General features: G+C 42.0%; 1 protein-coding gene across 2 annotated transcripts in view; it reads right to left on the bottom strand.

Annotated features, from left to right (window-relative positions):
• The window catches only part of LOC109872434 (glycerophosphodiester phosphodiesterase domain-containing protein 5), a 41,690-nt gene extending 25,141 nt beyond the window's left edge, over window positions 1–16,549 (bottom strand). The window contains exon 1 of one of the 2 annotated variants that reach the window (XM_020463636.2): window positions 16,374–16,549. The gene's annotated coding sequence lies outside the window, so the exon portion shown is untranslated. Of the gene's footprint in view, window positions 1–16,030 lie in introns of both variants that reach the window. The other variant, XM_020463635.2, reaches the window with a different exon arrangement.

Below are 16,549 nucleotides of genomic sequence, written 5' to 3'. Positions count from 1 at the left end.
AAGGAAAGAATGAATGGGGCCATGTATCGTGAGATTGAGTGAAAACCTCCTTCCATCAGCAAGGGCATTGATGATGAAACGTGGCTGGGTCTTTCAGCATGACAATGATCCCAAACACACCGCCCGGGCAACGAAGGAGTGGCTTTGTAAGAAGCATTTCAAGGTCCTGGAGTGGCCTAGCCAGTCTCCAGATCTCAACCCTATAGAAAATCTTTGGAGGGAGTTGAAAGTCCATGTTGCCCAGCAACAGCCCCAAAACATCACTGCTCTAGAGGAGATCTGCATGGAGGAATGGGCCAAAATACCAGCAACAGTGTGTGAAAACCTTGTGAAGACTTACAGAAAACATTTGACCTCTGTCATTGCCAACAAAGGGTATATAACAAAGTATTGAGATAAACTTTTGTTATTGACCAAATACTTATTTTCCACCATAATTTGCAAATAAATTCATTGAACATCCTACAATGTGATTTTCTGGATTATCTGTCATAGTTGAAGTGTTCCTATGATAAATTACAGGCCTCATCTTTTGAAGTGGGAGAACTTGCACAATTGGTGGCTGACTAAATACTTTTTTGCCCCACTGTATAGGGCTTTTGGAGTGATCGTATTACCGCCACACCGGCGGTGACGAGTCATGAAGGCAGTCAAATGCCATGTGACTGTTTAGTCACGGTAATTCGGCTTCTCCAAGCTCTGATGCTGCTAATGGTCATCAGTAGCCTACCAAACTTGCTAACTGCCTGGTACACAGCACTCCATTGTGACATCAATGCAAATGTAATTTAAAATCAATTCAAACTTCATGAGAGCCAATGATCTCATGTTGAGCAACATTTCCATAGGCTTGGCAATTGTGAGAGAAAAGAGTGATGCCTATAGAAAGCTAATGGGATCTTCCTCGATTTAGAAGAGGGCTAGGCCTACTATATTTATTTGTCAACTTTCCTAATATTAATCACATTGCTTATCTTTGCAACAGGAGTATCTCTTTACAACAGGAGTATAGCCTACCTGGCTAGCATGAAAATAAATCTGGGGGAAAGCGTCCTCCATTCGCTATTTAAGTGCATAGATGACATGTATTTTTTCCCACTGCCCCTGTTTCAAGACAGGTGCATGATAATGTCCCATTCTAAATCAAAAAAAATTTCACACACATCATTTAATATATGTAAAGACAAGATTAAATCAAGAATAGTCTGATGGGTGACAATCACCTGTGAATGATATATTATCACTTTTTTTCAAATCATAGTCGCACACCTCATGTACCCATAGGCCTATATGTTTTGATAAGGTTTGCAATCACAACTAAAATGGCCAAAACAAATCTTGAAAAATCACATAAATCCACTTTGTCACATCCTGATGTTTCATCTGTCTTGTGCTCGTCTCCACCCCCTACAAGGAGTCTCCTATTCTTCCCCATTATCCCCTGTGTATTTATACCTGCATTTCCTCTTTGTCTTTTACCAGTTCACCTTGTTTTGTCAGATCTTACAAGCGTATTTCTCATTTATCCAGTTCTCTAGTTATTGCTTTCTAGTCTTCCCGGTTCTGACTTTTCTGCCTGTCCTGACCCTGAGCCTGCCTGCCATTCTGTCCCTGATTGACTCTGCCTTGGATTACAAACCTTTGCCTGCCCTCGACCTGCCCTTTGTATAATACATATTCTAAGAAGCAAACTATCCACCTCCGGTGTCTGCATCTGGGTCATATCCTGAGTCCTTATTGTACGAACTGGCCATGACTGACCCAGCAGACTCGGACAAGCTCCACAACACTGTCTCCCTCCAAGGAGCCACCATTGGAAGACACGAGGAGTTACTGCATAACCTTGTGGAGGGACTCCATATCTTTGCGGAACGCCATGACCATGCCTTCCATGCATTGTTGGAACAATTCTGCGGACTATCTACTAGGCAGCAAGCCACAACGGTAACCTTCCAGACTCACATTAACCCCTCTACCAGCGGTGCTTCTCTCCAGCCTACCTCCTCCAGGAGCACTACGCTGGGGATCCTGGAACCTGCCGGTCGTTTCTCTCCCAGTGCTCCCTCATCTTCGAGCTACAGCAATCTTTGTTTGCTCTGGATCATTCGAAGATAGCGTATCTTATAACGCTGATGCCCGGGAGGGTGCTCGCCTGGGCTAGGGTGGTGTTGGAGCAACAATCCACAGTTTGCCTTAGTCTGGAGGATTTCATGATGGAGGTAAGCTGTGGGCCATACAGGGAGTCTCCCATCTCCTATTACTCGCACTCCTCTCTAAAACTCTCCTTGTGTCTTTGTGGAGAAGGACAAGAAGAAGGACTCTGCGCCCGTGTATTGACTACAGGGGGCTTAATGACATCATGAAACATTACCCTTTTACCACTCTTCTCCTCGGCTTTCGAGCCTCTCAAGGGGGCGACCATTTTCTCGAAGTTGGACCTTCGGAACGCCTACCATCTGGTTCGGATACGGGAAGGAGACGAGTGGAAGACAGTCTAACACGGCTAGTGGGCACTGAGTACCTAGTTATGCCATTCGGACTGACCAATGCTCCCGCAGTGTTCCAGGACCTGGTCAATGACATGCTCCATGACATGTTGAAACGGCTTGTGTAAGTCTACCTCGATGACATCCTTATCTTTTCCAGTTCGGCTCCAGAGCATGTTCTCCACATCCGACAAGTCCTCCAGCACCTCCTGGAGAACCAGCTGTTTGTTAAAGCTGAAAATGTGAATTCCATCGCTCCACTCTCTCTTTTCTGGGATACATCATCACTGCAGGGGACATTCAGATGTATCTTAACAAGGTGAGAGAGGTGGTGGAGTGGCCCCAAGCCAGCTCCAGAGTGTAGCTTCAAAGCTTCTTGGGGTTTGCTCTTTTCTACCGCCGCTACAGCACCCTGGCTACCCCCCTCTCTGCACTCACCTCACTCAAGGTTTTGTTCACGTGGTCCGCAGCTGCTGACCAAGCATTTTCAGATCTCAAGCATCGATTCACCACAGTCCTCATCTTAATCCATTCGGACCCCTCCCGTCAGTTCGTGGTGCAGGTCGACACCTCGGACGTTGGAGTGGGGGTCGTCCTTTCCCAGCGTTCTGTCCAGGATCAAAAGCTGCATCCCTGACCCTTCCTCTCCCATTGTCTTAATCCCGCTGAGAAGAACTACGACGTGGGAAATTGGGAACTTCTTGAGGTCAAGATGGGGCTGGAGGAGTGGAGACACTGGCTAGAAGGGGCATTCTTAGTGTGGACCGACCAAAAGAATCTGGAATATCTCCGCACCACCAAGCGCCTCCACTCAAGGCAGGCTCATTGGGCTCGGTTATTCACTCATTTTAATTTGACCATCTCCTACTGCCCTGGGCTCATTCCTCTAACCTCACCTGCCATCCCGGCTACCACCGGACCCTGGCTTTCCTCCGACAATGGTTTTGGTGCCCCACCATGGTTCCTGACGTCTCCACGTTCATCACCGCCTGCTTTGTGTGTGCACAGAGTAAGACTCCACGGCAGGCCTCCTTCAAACACTCCCTGTTCCTCACCGCCCCTGGTCCCATATATCCCTGGACTTTGTCACTGGTCTCCCTCCATCCGATGGCAACACCACTATCCTTACGGTAGTGGATAGGTTTTCCTAAGCCACCCATTTCATTCCCCTTCCCAAGTTACCCTCAGCCAAGGAGACGGCTTAGCTCATGGTCCAGCACATTTTCCAGATCCATGGACTTCCGGGTGACATGGTCCTCAGTTCTCATCCCGATTCTGGAAGGCGCTCTGCACCCTCATTGGGTCATCGGCCAGCCTTTCCCCGGGTTTCATCCCCAATCTAATGGCCAGTCAAGCCGACTCTTCGTTGCCTCGTCTCAAATTGTATTATAAACCAATAGGAGAATGTTAAATTAGCATCAGTTTGACTTTGTTGCATTTAGGCGGTCTCATGTCTCATTTGGGGATCTGATACCCCCCTGGGCTCCCCGTAATTCGCACTCTGGTGACCATGGTCATTTGGCTGACCAATAACTGTCATGTGTGTCATCATCATAACCAGATGTTATGCGTGTCATCATGCGTGTCATCATCATAACCAGATGTGACTGACCTAGTGGACTATGCTAATAAGACTAACCTAGCAATGAGGACTAGCAGATAGTAGTTCTGTGGACTGCATGTTAATAAGAGTTATTAAACATAACTAAACCGGATAACTCACTGCCTTGTCTCCATCCTGATACATGACCTTCCATCCTGATACATGACCTTTACATCCCTACTATCATGTCCTCTTTAGAGGTTACATCTCTATCCCAGGCCATATACCATATTCCACCTCTCTCTGGGTACATAGTTTGTAAATCACTGGCGACCTAAATTCATATAACAAGATTCAGAGAAAGAAATGCTTGAGCATCAGATTATGCAGATCCGCGTCGGTCCAATCGCTGTTTATTCATTGTTTGACTTGTATGGGAACACCCCAGCCCAGGGGAGATACTTCCTGGAGACCTAGCCCAGAGTGGCCGACCATGCTGGGGGGAGCTGGGCCATGGGCACCCTGCCAGAGTCCACATCCTGGGACGGGACCCCAGGAGAGGGTCACGCAGGGCTGCTCAGCCTTCCATCACAAGGGAAAGATTTTACCCAGGTCAGGTCAGGTTGACACACTGGCTTTTCAGAACAAGAAATCTGATGACAGGCTAAATATTTGTCTCTGTTAGGCTATTCCATTCAAATGAATAGTTGAACACAAAAGTAAAGGCCTTACTTTTTCTTCTGAATAGGAGTCAAATAGAAAGAAGGACATGTGCTAGAGGGATGAAGTGTAAGCTGAAAAACACTCATACCTTATAATCAATCAAACTGCCTTAAACAGAGACTAAAGTTATTTTTTGCAATAAGTACAAGCACTCCTTAGGGTTTCACATATCAAACTGCCAATGGTTGATGCAGTTAACTGGGAAAAAAACCTATAACAAAGCTTTTCAAGCTATTTGGAATGTAATATTGACCCTGGGCAGAAAAAAAAAAAATCTCTGCTAGTAAGACTTCGGAGGCCTTGAAAGGATCGCTGCTGGGAGTTTCATAACTGGCACCTTTCTGTAGCTACCTACTGGGCACACACTCGTTGAATCAGTGTTGTTTCCAAAACATTTCCACAACTACCTAAGAAGACTGGTTCTCTCTCTGGGTGTTTCTCTTCCTTTACAATCGGTTATAGAATTAGCTTCTCAGACAATGTTTTAGAACCATCCTCTCAAACGATATCAGTATTTTTTAAAAGGGCCTCTAAGACGATAGCGGTTTGATAGAATTGGCCTCAAGCAATAGTCCCAGTCGGTATTCACGCAATAATTCCCCCCATTGTAAAAACAATAGGAAACTTCGTCATTAATTTTATACAGAAATAACAAAAAAAATTCAGAAAAGCTGCTGTGTTGTACAATGTACATGTAGCCAGGTAAATAATCCCGACCTACGGTTTGCAATGCTCCCACTTAGGGAAATAGAGCTTGCAAAAAGAGCCCTCAGGCTATTCGGTGTGGGAGAGTGGGAAATGTGGGGACTCAGTGTCCAAGTAGCCTACACGAAGCTGTGTGTGTGGAAAACATTTCATCACAGGTAAGATATAACTTTTTTAGTACAGTCTGTTTGTAACACCACTCACTACTTGTAGCTGTATAGTCTGTTTGTTGGTGTTGTTGGTCTTGACCCACTTAAAGTGGAACTGGCAGCATTTTAGCAACATGAAATCTTATAAAAACCTGTTCATATACAACCCCAGGAAGAATATGACACTTTTTAACCTTTTCATACGTGAGTTCCAAATATCTCTAACGATCGCCCCAGCAGGAGTTGTTTTATGTACATGATGTCAGAATGCATTCACTGTTCCAAAATGTGATTGTTATGCAACAGGCAGTTAACATGCACACACACACACACACACACACACACACACACACACAGCCTGCTAATTACCTATAGGCTGTTTCAACATGTCAATTTCTAATTATTTTCTAACAAGTTGTATTTGAGGTGTGTTTTGCCTCATTAATTCACATACAAGTAGCCAATTTCAGTGTTGCGGACAATTTATGTTTGAGGCTTTCCCTCTTCGAGGACAGCCCTTACCCATTTTGTCCACACATCAAGTATGCAGACTTGCACGAACTGGCACATTTTCTGGCTGGTGCTCACTTTGCCACCATTGTTGTTTTCCTTACAAATAATAACTTTAGACAAGTGTGCTTTTCTATCGAAGTGCCTAATTTTCTCTATCATGCCTTCGTTTCTACTGTAGCATGAATTATGTATGTATGTATGATAATATATTTACAGTTTTATTCACGTTTTCAATTACTTGTGACAATTATTACATAGATTGTAACGGACACCTATGATGTATGTAAAATGCTTTTTTGAAGGTTGTACTGATCATAATGAGCTAATGCTAAGCTATTTGCCAGCTATGTGTGGAGCCATGTTTGCTGACATTATACAATGCTTTCTGGGTGTCACGTAAAAGTCTGTAAGACCAAAGATGTTATAATGAGGAGAAGGACTGGTTCACTCATCTTTCATGTAAATTCATTGCCGGGAAGTGAAGGATTGTAGACACAGCCCCTTCGACATGCGTACTGCAAACAGACAACTCATCTCCTCTTATTATCTTTGGTTAACGCAAAAAACAAGAGTGCACAAACCCATTGTTGGATTACTTTCGATTTCAAGAAAGTGTTTCACAAAATTTAGATCAATGTTGAGCTCAACCGTAATCTGACAAATTATAAATAGTAATTGCCATTAACTAATTCATAGTGTTTTCTGTCAGCTAAGCGTTATCTAAATATCACCGCTAGTGTTATATCAATATATCTTCAGTTAGCACTAGGACTAATGTAGCTTACATTTTCCGGTTTGGATGACTGTGTATGCTGTTGGTACTTCTGTGAATGTCTGAACATGGCATCCAAAATTAAAACTTCTCATATTCAGGACATCATTTTATAAGGACTGTGTTTGTGCAAAATGCATTGCCTTTAAATTGTTTAACTTGGATCAAATGTTTAGGGTAGCCTTCCACAAGCTTCCCACAATAAGTTGGGTGAATTTTGGCCCATTCCTCCTGACAGAGCTGGTGTAACTGAGTGAGGTTTAGGCCTCCTTGCTCGCACACGCCTTTTCAGTTCTGCCCACAAATTTTCTATAGGATTGAGGTCAGGGCTTTGTGATGGCCACTCCAATACCTTGACTTTGTTGTCCTTAAGCCATTTTGCCACAACTTTGGAAGTGTGCTTGGTGTCATTGTCCACTTGGAAGACCCATTTGCGACCAAGCTTTAACTTCCTGACTGACGTCTTGATGTTGCTTCAATATATCCACCAAATTTTCTTTCCTCATGATGCCATCGAGTTTGTGAAGTGCACCAGTCCCTCCTGCAGCAAAGCACCTCCACAACATGTTGCCACCCCCGTGCTTCACGGTTGGGATGGTGATCTTCGACTTGCAAGCATCCCCCTTTTTCCTCCAAACATAACGATGGTCATTATGGCCAAACAGTTCTATTTTTGTTTCATCAGACCAGAGTACATTTCTCCAAAAAGTATGATCTTTGCCCCCATGTGCAGTTGCAAACCGTAGTCTGGCTTTTTTATTGCGGTTTTGGAGCAGTGGCTTCTTCCTTGCGGAGTGGCCTTTCAGGTTATGTCGATATAGGACTCATTTTACTGTGGCAATACATACTCTTGTACCCATTTCCTCCAGCATCTTCACAAGGTCCTTTGCTGCTGTTGTTCTGGGATTGATTTGCACTTCTCGCACCAAAGTACATTCATCTCTAGGAGACAGAACGCATCTCCTTCCTGAGCGGTATGACGGCTGCGTGGTCCCATGGTGTTTATACCTGCATACTATTGTTTGTACAGATGAACGTGGTACCTTCAGGCATTTGGAAATTGCTCCCAAAGATGAACCAGACTTGGAGGTCTACAAAAGACAATTCTGAGGTCTTGGCTGATTTCTTTTGATTTTCCCATGATGTCAAGAAAAGAGGCACTGAGTTTGAAGGTAGGCCTTGAAATACATCCACAGGTACACCTTCAATCGACTCAAAAGATGTAAATTAGCCTATCAGAAGCTTCTAAAACCATGACATCATTTTCTGGAATTTTTCAAGCTGTTTCAAGGCACAGTCAACTTAGTGTATGTAAACTTCTGACCCACTGGAATTGTGATACAGTGAATTATAAGTGAAATAATCTGTCTGTAAACAATTGTTGGAAAAAATTACTTGTGTCTTGCACAAAGTAGATGTCATAACCGACTTGCCAAAACTATAGTTTGTTCACAAGAAATTTGTGGAGTAGTTGAAAAATGAGTTTTAATGACTCCAATAAAAGTGTATTTAAACTTCAGACTTAAACTGTAGATATGATAGCCTACTAGCCACGTTATGACTAACTTGTGATCATTGTCCTTGCTAGTTTGATTGTATCGAAATTCCCACCCTTAGTTCCATGTCAGTTTTTGTCCAAAATATTGAGTCATTGAAACTGAAACAGTGCCTCCCGAATGGACTGGGATTTACAACCTGATAGCAATATTTTTTGGATTACCAAGAAATGTATAATGAATTATATGAATCATGCATTGAACTGCATCCCTCTATTCTGCCAACAATGCCTTAGTGTACACCATGGAATGTTGAGTCAAATATAACCTATTTTTAAAACATCTTATAAAGTTGTATTTTCTTAGCATAAACTGGGATTTTTATCTTTTTGACTGATATTATGATTGCCAATATGAAACAGACAAAGTAATTAAAACGCTGGCAGTTCCACTTTAATGTTCTGGTCTCTCACATTTTCTTAAACAGGGGCACGAGGGAAGCCCTACAATATTATATTTTTCTAAGTAGTGAGAATGCTAGGCAGCAGCCGATGTTGAAAATAATCTTTAGACATGTACTTTTCTTCAATGTAGTTTTGAAACTGACTAAAACTAGCAGAAAACACAAATTAAGCTTGAAAAAGGTCAAGCTTTTGCAGTGAGCCACCTGGGTAACCTAGGTAACCACATGTTGTTTTCCCCACAGCTGGGCAGTGTCACTATGTTCTAATACAGACGGGGTCTATAGCAATTTTCTAGAATGGGCCTCTGATGACAGCACATTAAAGTTGCCCGTGTCATTAGAATCATCAGCCCATAGTTATTCATAGAATAATCCACTGAGTTTCAGCCATGGATATGTCTAAAATTAGCCCTTTATATCGGTCAGTGTCACTTATTTCCAAGCTCCTCCATTATTCATTCATTCCCTCATGAAAAATATATCATACATGAATTATTCATCCCTGAATCTCTCATTCAGTGTATTCACTGCCCCACAAGAGTTTGGGCAACGTTCTCATTAGCTACTCATGAAAGGGATGGTAGGACATAACACATTTACTATTGCCCTCATCGTGAAAACAAGGCTTCAGACATGACCCATACATGTCAAATCAATCATCACTGAGGTGGCTGGTGCCAGAAATAGAGTTTGCTGACACCGTGTTATGTACCTGACTTTATCAGATGGTGGGAGGATGTGACTTTAATGGCTTAATGAGATGTTCCTCAGTAGCAAAGCTGTATAACCTCTTGGCCAGCATTTGATCATTTATGCAGTCTCCCAAGTAGCGGCCTAATCATTAATTCATTAATGATGATTTCGACCTGACAGATAACCTCATGACGTATGTTGGGAAAAGCAAGGACACAACAGAGTCTGGAAAGTGTTGTTACAAATGCAGTGACTATATAATATCTCTACCAGAATATCAAATGCAAAAAGACTGACAATTCCATTTAACAGAGACCCTAGAGTTACTATGACTGAGATGTTACAACTGCCCTGGTGCATTTGGCTGCTGTGATAACTTAAGAGCTCATCCCAACCTCTCTAAACCTGAATACATTACTGACCAACACACAAGACAAAGATGGGAAGAGATCCACATCACTATATGATTGGCCAACACCTGCTCAAAATATTTCAGACAGTGTATAACCTTCTAGAATATAAAACTGTCAAACCAGGCCTATATTTTTTATTGTATTCAAATACCAAGCTAGATGGTTGCATTCATGTCTTCACTGGCTATTTCTTCATTTGGCCTTTCATTTATATATTTGGTTATAGATCAGGAGACAGGAGTTGGGGAACATTTTGCATGAAGTTGCCCTTCTGCAATCTGTAACTATATTGCACAGTGAGTCACATGAGTCTAGCTTATCCCTGATTAAACATATTGAGAGTGTTACAACTATCCTGTGTTAGAACCACATCAGCTGTAATTACTCAGCTGTAGGCCTAAACTGTACTTTCAGAGAAGGAGTATAAAACAAATATTAAACTAGATTTGAAGCAACTGGGCCAGTTCTTTTTGCATTAGTTACTAGTACAGTTACTGTGTGGTTATTTGGTAATTATGCAAGTGAATACAATTTAACTAGGTATCAGTGCAACTTCATGTACAGTGAGAAATTATACAATGAGGTACAGTATGATGAAATATTGTGAATTCTTATTCATTTTTAAACAGTCCAGGTCTGGTCAGCCACTGTGGGCTACCTGACCTAGGCCAATTAACATGTTTTAAATAAATTAGGGGACATCGGGATGGTCCTAACACAGGAAAGTTGTAACACTCAATATGTTTAATCAGGGACAAGCTAGAATCATATGACTCAATGTGCACATGGTCAGTTTAGTCCTCAACGCTTATCTGAAGAAGCAAGACCCTGTGATTAATGTCATTAAAATCTGCAGTTTTCTGATTGTATTTCTTACCTCATTTTTTTTCACCAAATTTGTTTTTGCGCTGGCATCACCTGCTTTGTCGTTAGATTCACCAAACTGAAATCAGGTTTATAACCAGCGTGTGTAGACATAGTTGATGTAGGTTAACAATGCTAAAGTTTGAACATGTAAATAAATTGAAGATAGCTAATGGCTGCAAGGGTCAGCATTAGTTGTGACGCGCCTAAGGAGGTCTGGATGCTGGGAATGAAATTGATGGACCCACCAATCCCGTACCCAGGTACTACCATACCACTGTCAAATTGTTTAACTTGGATCAAACGTTTAGGGTAGCCTTCCACAAGCTTCCCACAATAAGTTGGGTGAATTTTGGCCCATTCCTATTGACAGAGCTGGTGTAACCGAGTCAGATTTGTAGTCCTCCTTGCTCACATACACTTTTTCAGTTCTGCCCAGAGATTTTTAATAGGGTTGAGGTCAGGGCTTACTGATGGCCACTCCAATACCTTGACTTTCTTGTCCTTAAGCCATTTTGCCACAACTTTGGAAGAATGCTTGGGGTCATTGTCCATTTGGAAGACCCATTTGTGACCAAGCTTTAACTTCCTGACTGATGTCTTGGGATGTTGCTTCAATATATCCAAATAATTTTCTTTCCTCATGATGCCATCTAGTTTGTAAAGTGCACCAGTCCCTCCTGCAGCAAAGCACTCCAACAACATGATGCTGCTACCCCTGTGCTTCACGGTTGGGATAGTGTTCAACGTGCAAGCCTCCCCCTTTTTCCTCCAAACATATCGTTATGGCAAAACAGTTCTATTTTTTTTTCATCAGACCAGAGGATATTTCTCAAAAAAGTACGATCTTTGTTCCCATGTGCAGTTGCAAACCGTAGTCTGGCTTTTTTTAATGGTGGTTTTGTAGCAGTGGCTTCTTCCTTGCTGAGCGGCCTTTCAGATTATGTCGATATAGGACTCGTTTTACTGTGGATATAGATACGTTTGTACCAGTTTCCTCCAGCATCTTCACAAGGTCCTTTGCTGTTGTTCTTTTCGCACCAAAGTACGTTCATCTCTAGGAGACAGAACGCGTCTCCTTCCTGAGCGGTATGACGGCTATGTGGTCCCATGGTGTTTATACTTGCGTGCTATTGTTTGTACAGATGAACATGGTACCTTCAGGCGTTTGGAAATTGCTCCCAAGGATGAACCAGGTCTTGACTGATTTCTTTTGATTTCCCCATGATGTCAAGCAAGGTTTGAAGATTGGATGTATTTCAAGGCCTCAGGTACACCTCCAATTGACAAAAATTATGTAATTTAGCCTATCAGAAGCTTCTAAAGGCATGGCAATTTTCTGGATTTTCAAAGCTGTTTAAAACTTCTTAGGGCTGCAATCCCATTAACAGGATGATATGACAACAGCCAGTGAAAGTGCAGGGTGCCAAATTCAAAACAGAAATCTCATAATTAACATTCCTCAAACATACATGTATTTTATACCTTTAAAAAGGTAATCTTGTTGTTAATCCCACCACCGTGTCCGATTTCAAATAGGCTTTACAGCAAAAGCACCACCAACTCACAGAAAAACCCAGCCATTTTTCCAGCCAAAGAGAGTAGTCACAAAAAGCACAAAGAGATAAAATGAATTACTAACCTTTGATGATCTTCATCAGATGACACTCATAGGACTTCAGGTTACACAATACATGTAGGTTGTTTGATAAAGTTCATATTTACATTAAAAAATCTGAGTTTACATTGGCGCGTACGATCACTAGTTCCAAAAACATGATTAATTTGGTATAGCCACATCAATTCAACAGAAATACTCATCATAAATGTAGATGAAAGTACAAGTTATACACATGGAATTATAGGTATACCTTTCCTTAATGCAACCGCTGTCAGATTTCCAAAAAACTTTACAGAAAAAGCAAACCATGCAATAATCTGAGACAGCTCTCAGAAAAATAAATAAAATGATCCATGTTGGAGTCAACAGAAATCACATTATAAATATCTCCTTATCTTTGATGATCTTCATCAGAATTTACGCCCAGGAATCCTAGTTCCACAATAAATGCTTGATTTGTTTGGTAATGTCCATTATTTATGTCCAAGTAACTACTTTTGTTAGCGCATTTAGTACACAAATCCAAACGCTCGTGCAGGTCCAGCCGAACATCGGACGAAAACGTCAAAAAGTTATTACAGGTCGAAGAAACTTTTCAAACTAAGTATAGAATCCATCTTCAGGGTGTTGTTATCATAAATCTTCAATAAAATTCCAACCGGAGAATTCCTTTGTGTGTAGAGAAGCCATGGAACGCAGGTCGCCATCATGTGAATTGCGCATGACCAGCCCTTGGCTCTCTGCCAGACACCTGGCTCATTCAGCTCCCCTTCAGTCCCACAACACAGTAGAAGCCTCATTCAAGTTTCTAAAGACGGTTGACATCTAGTGGAAGGCCTAGGAAGTGCAACTTCATCCATATCCCACCTGTGAATTCAATAGGGTCTGGGTTGAAAATCGACCAGGCTCAGATTTCTTACTTCCTGTTTGGATTCTTCTCAGGTTTTTGCCTGCCATATGAGTTCTGCTATACTCACATCTTTCAAACAGTTTTAGAAACTTCAGAGTCTTTTCTATCCAATACTAATAATAATATGCATATATTAGCAACTGGGACTGAGGAGCAGGCCGTTGACTCTGGGCACCTTTCATCCAAGCTACTCAATACTGCCCCTGCAGCCATAAGAAGTTTTAAAGGAACAGTAAACTTAGTGTATGTAAACTTCTGACCCACTGGCATTGTGATACAGTGAATTAAGTGAAATAATCTGTCTGTAAACAATTGTTGGATAAATGACTTGTGTCATGCACACAGTAGATGTCCTAACAGACTTGCCAAAACTATAGACCCGATGCCAAATTAACTGTTAGTTACTGAAGAGTTGTCCAGTGTTTTCTGTTTTTCTATATTTTGTAGAGCGGTTAAAAAACAAGTTAACGACTCCAACCTAAGTGTATGTAAACTTCTGACTTCAACTGTATATTTATACAGTAATTATTATTTAATGTGTCATCATCTGGGATTTGAACTCACAACTTCTTGGTTGCCGGCATTATGATATTTCTGCTATGCCACCACACCTGTATTCCTGCACTTGTTAAATATACGCTCAAGAAAAACTATGATATTGTATTTCTCATAATGATTCAGGAGTAACATTGAAACAACATACAGAATACCCTCAAATTGCTGAAATATGTCAATTAAATCAACGATGAGAGGAAAGTCAGATTAACTGATAACTAAAAGAGCACTGCAGAGGGCACTCTGTAGATTTATTATAGGCATTGAATGTGTAGGGGAATGCTACAGACATTATTGCTCAGCAGAAAGATCAGCACACCTAAAATCCAGAAACTGGGAGTCCAAATCCCAGGAGGGGTTATATTTGAGATGGAACAGCATACCACTTTAAAAACCACCATACCATTACTTTACTTATAATGGTTTGGGACTATCTGGGACCATTACATAACATTTGTGTGCTTAATCTACGTCACTTTTGTTTTCAGCAGACTTCACAATGGGCTTTGAACGGGGCACCTGGCTCACGCCCGGGAGGCAGCCCGGTTCCAAAATGAATGCAATCACTTTTTACCTGGTGTAACAATGTCTCTTCCGTCCCTCTCCTCGCCCCAACCTGGGCTCGAACCAAGGACCCTCTGAACACATCAACAACTGCCTCCCACAAAGCATTGTTTCCCATCACTCCACCCATCACTCCACAAAAGCCACAGCCCTTGTAGTTGTTTCCCTTGCTCTGCTTCAAGGTCTCAGAGTGAGTGATGTCACCAATTGAAACGCTATTAGCGCGCACCCCGCTAACTAGCTAGTCATTTCACCCCCCTTTCACCGCCTCCTTTTCTGCAGCACCCAGTGATCCGGGTCAACAGCATCAATGTAACAGTTCTGCTTCTGTCCCTCTCCAACCTGGGCTCGAACCAGGGACCCTCTGAACACATCAGCAAAACCACTAGGCAGATAGGCTAGTGGTTAGAGCGTTGGGCCAGTAACAGAATGGTTGCTGGATCAAATCCCTGAACTGACGAGGTGAAAATCTGTTGTTCTGCCCCTGAGCAAGGCAGTTACCCCACTGTTCCTTGGGTGCCAAAGAAATGGATGTCAATTAAGGCAGCCCCACCATACTTCTCTGATTCAGAGTGGTTGGGTTAAATGTGGAAGACACATTTCAGTTGAATGCATTCAGTTGTACAACTGACTAGGTATCCCACAAAGCATTGTTATCTATTGCTCCACAAAAGCCACGGCCCTTGCAGAGCAAGGGAAACAATTACGTCAAGATCTCAGAGGGAGTGATGTCACCGATTGTAAAACTATTAGCGTGCACTCCGCTAACTAGCTAGCCATTTCACACCTGTTACACTGGGGCAACATGTGTCAGATAATCAAATCCCTTCAATATCTAAATGTGAAGTGTTTCAAAAACACATTTCATATGTGAAATGTTACATGAAGTGTTCCAAAAACATGTTGTTTTCATGTGAAACATGTTCTCACGTGATCACATTAACTTCACATGTCATTCACACAAGATCACACGTGTTCACATGTGGAATTAATTTGTTTTTTTCCCCATAAGGGACACCACAAACATTCAATTGTTTAGTCCAAATGTTGTAGTTTAGTTGAGAAGGGCCAGTTAATGGAACGTAAAAATCAACATGTTATTAATTCGGCTGTTCTCATGTTCTCAATAAAAGCTATCAATATTTAGTTGAATGTCGTGATTTATCCATTTATTCAAACTGTTACATTTCACCAAGCCCTGTTTCAACTGACCCGAAGGCGGGGTAATGTTTCCACAGAGTCACAATTGATCTGTTTTATTTAGAGAGATAATACCTATACCCATTTGTAGCAGACAGATGGAAGCTGTTCCTATCACGTTTTGAATGTAGTAGCTCAAACAATCTATGAGAAATTGACAAAAATGCCAGAAGTGTTACAGCCATCACCGGGTCTCCCCTACAGTACAGTCTGACCAGTCTACAGTCTGGTCATCAATGTCTCATTAGGACTCATGAAATGATCGCTGGTAAACATGGCAAGCCACACAGTAGGCTATGTGATATTGGTCGGTTTATATTACATTTAATCCGTTAACCTGCACACAATGTCAACACTCACCTTCCCTCCACGACTGCGTATCTTCTCCAAAGCAAAAGTTATAAAACTAGGTAGCCTATTAGATATATCGGTCATAGCCATATTCCCGTGATAGTACACCGATACTTGTCCCCTCGTTGAAGTTATTGCAGGTTCGTCCGACTTCAAATAATTCGCTAAACTTTGTGGTTCGCGAGAATTAGGTTTCGGGTTTTGTCGGCAAACCATCGAATGACAAAATATGACATTTAGGGTACATAAACTACAGACTCGGGCGCACCGAGAATGCTCATTTCCAACAACAATGTCCGAAGTGAATTTTCATTGGAATTCTAACAAAATAACTCACAGGATTGTGACTCACCGAAGGTTTACACACTTCTCAGAAAAGGATAGAACCTTAATCCGTCCTACACGGTGTGGGTGGAGCTGCAGTGAACACACTTTGCTCTGAGAGACCTGTTACGAAAAGGCTACGTATCCTCTGCCCGGCACTAATTCAGGGTATGGGCTTTAGAAACTAGCAGCCTGGTCTCATAG

This window comes from Oncorhynchus kisutch, linkage group LG28 (assembly GCF_002021735.2).
Source record: "Oncorhynchus kisutch isolate 150728-3 linkage group LG28, Okis_V2, whole genome shotgun sequence".
Taxonomy (NCBI): Eukaryota; Metazoa; Chordata; class Actinopteri; order Salmoniformes; family Salmonidae; genus Oncorhynchus; species Oncorhynchus kisutch.
Note: the sequence above shows the minus strand (reverse complement) of the source record. Positions and strands in the feature narration are given on the sequence as shown.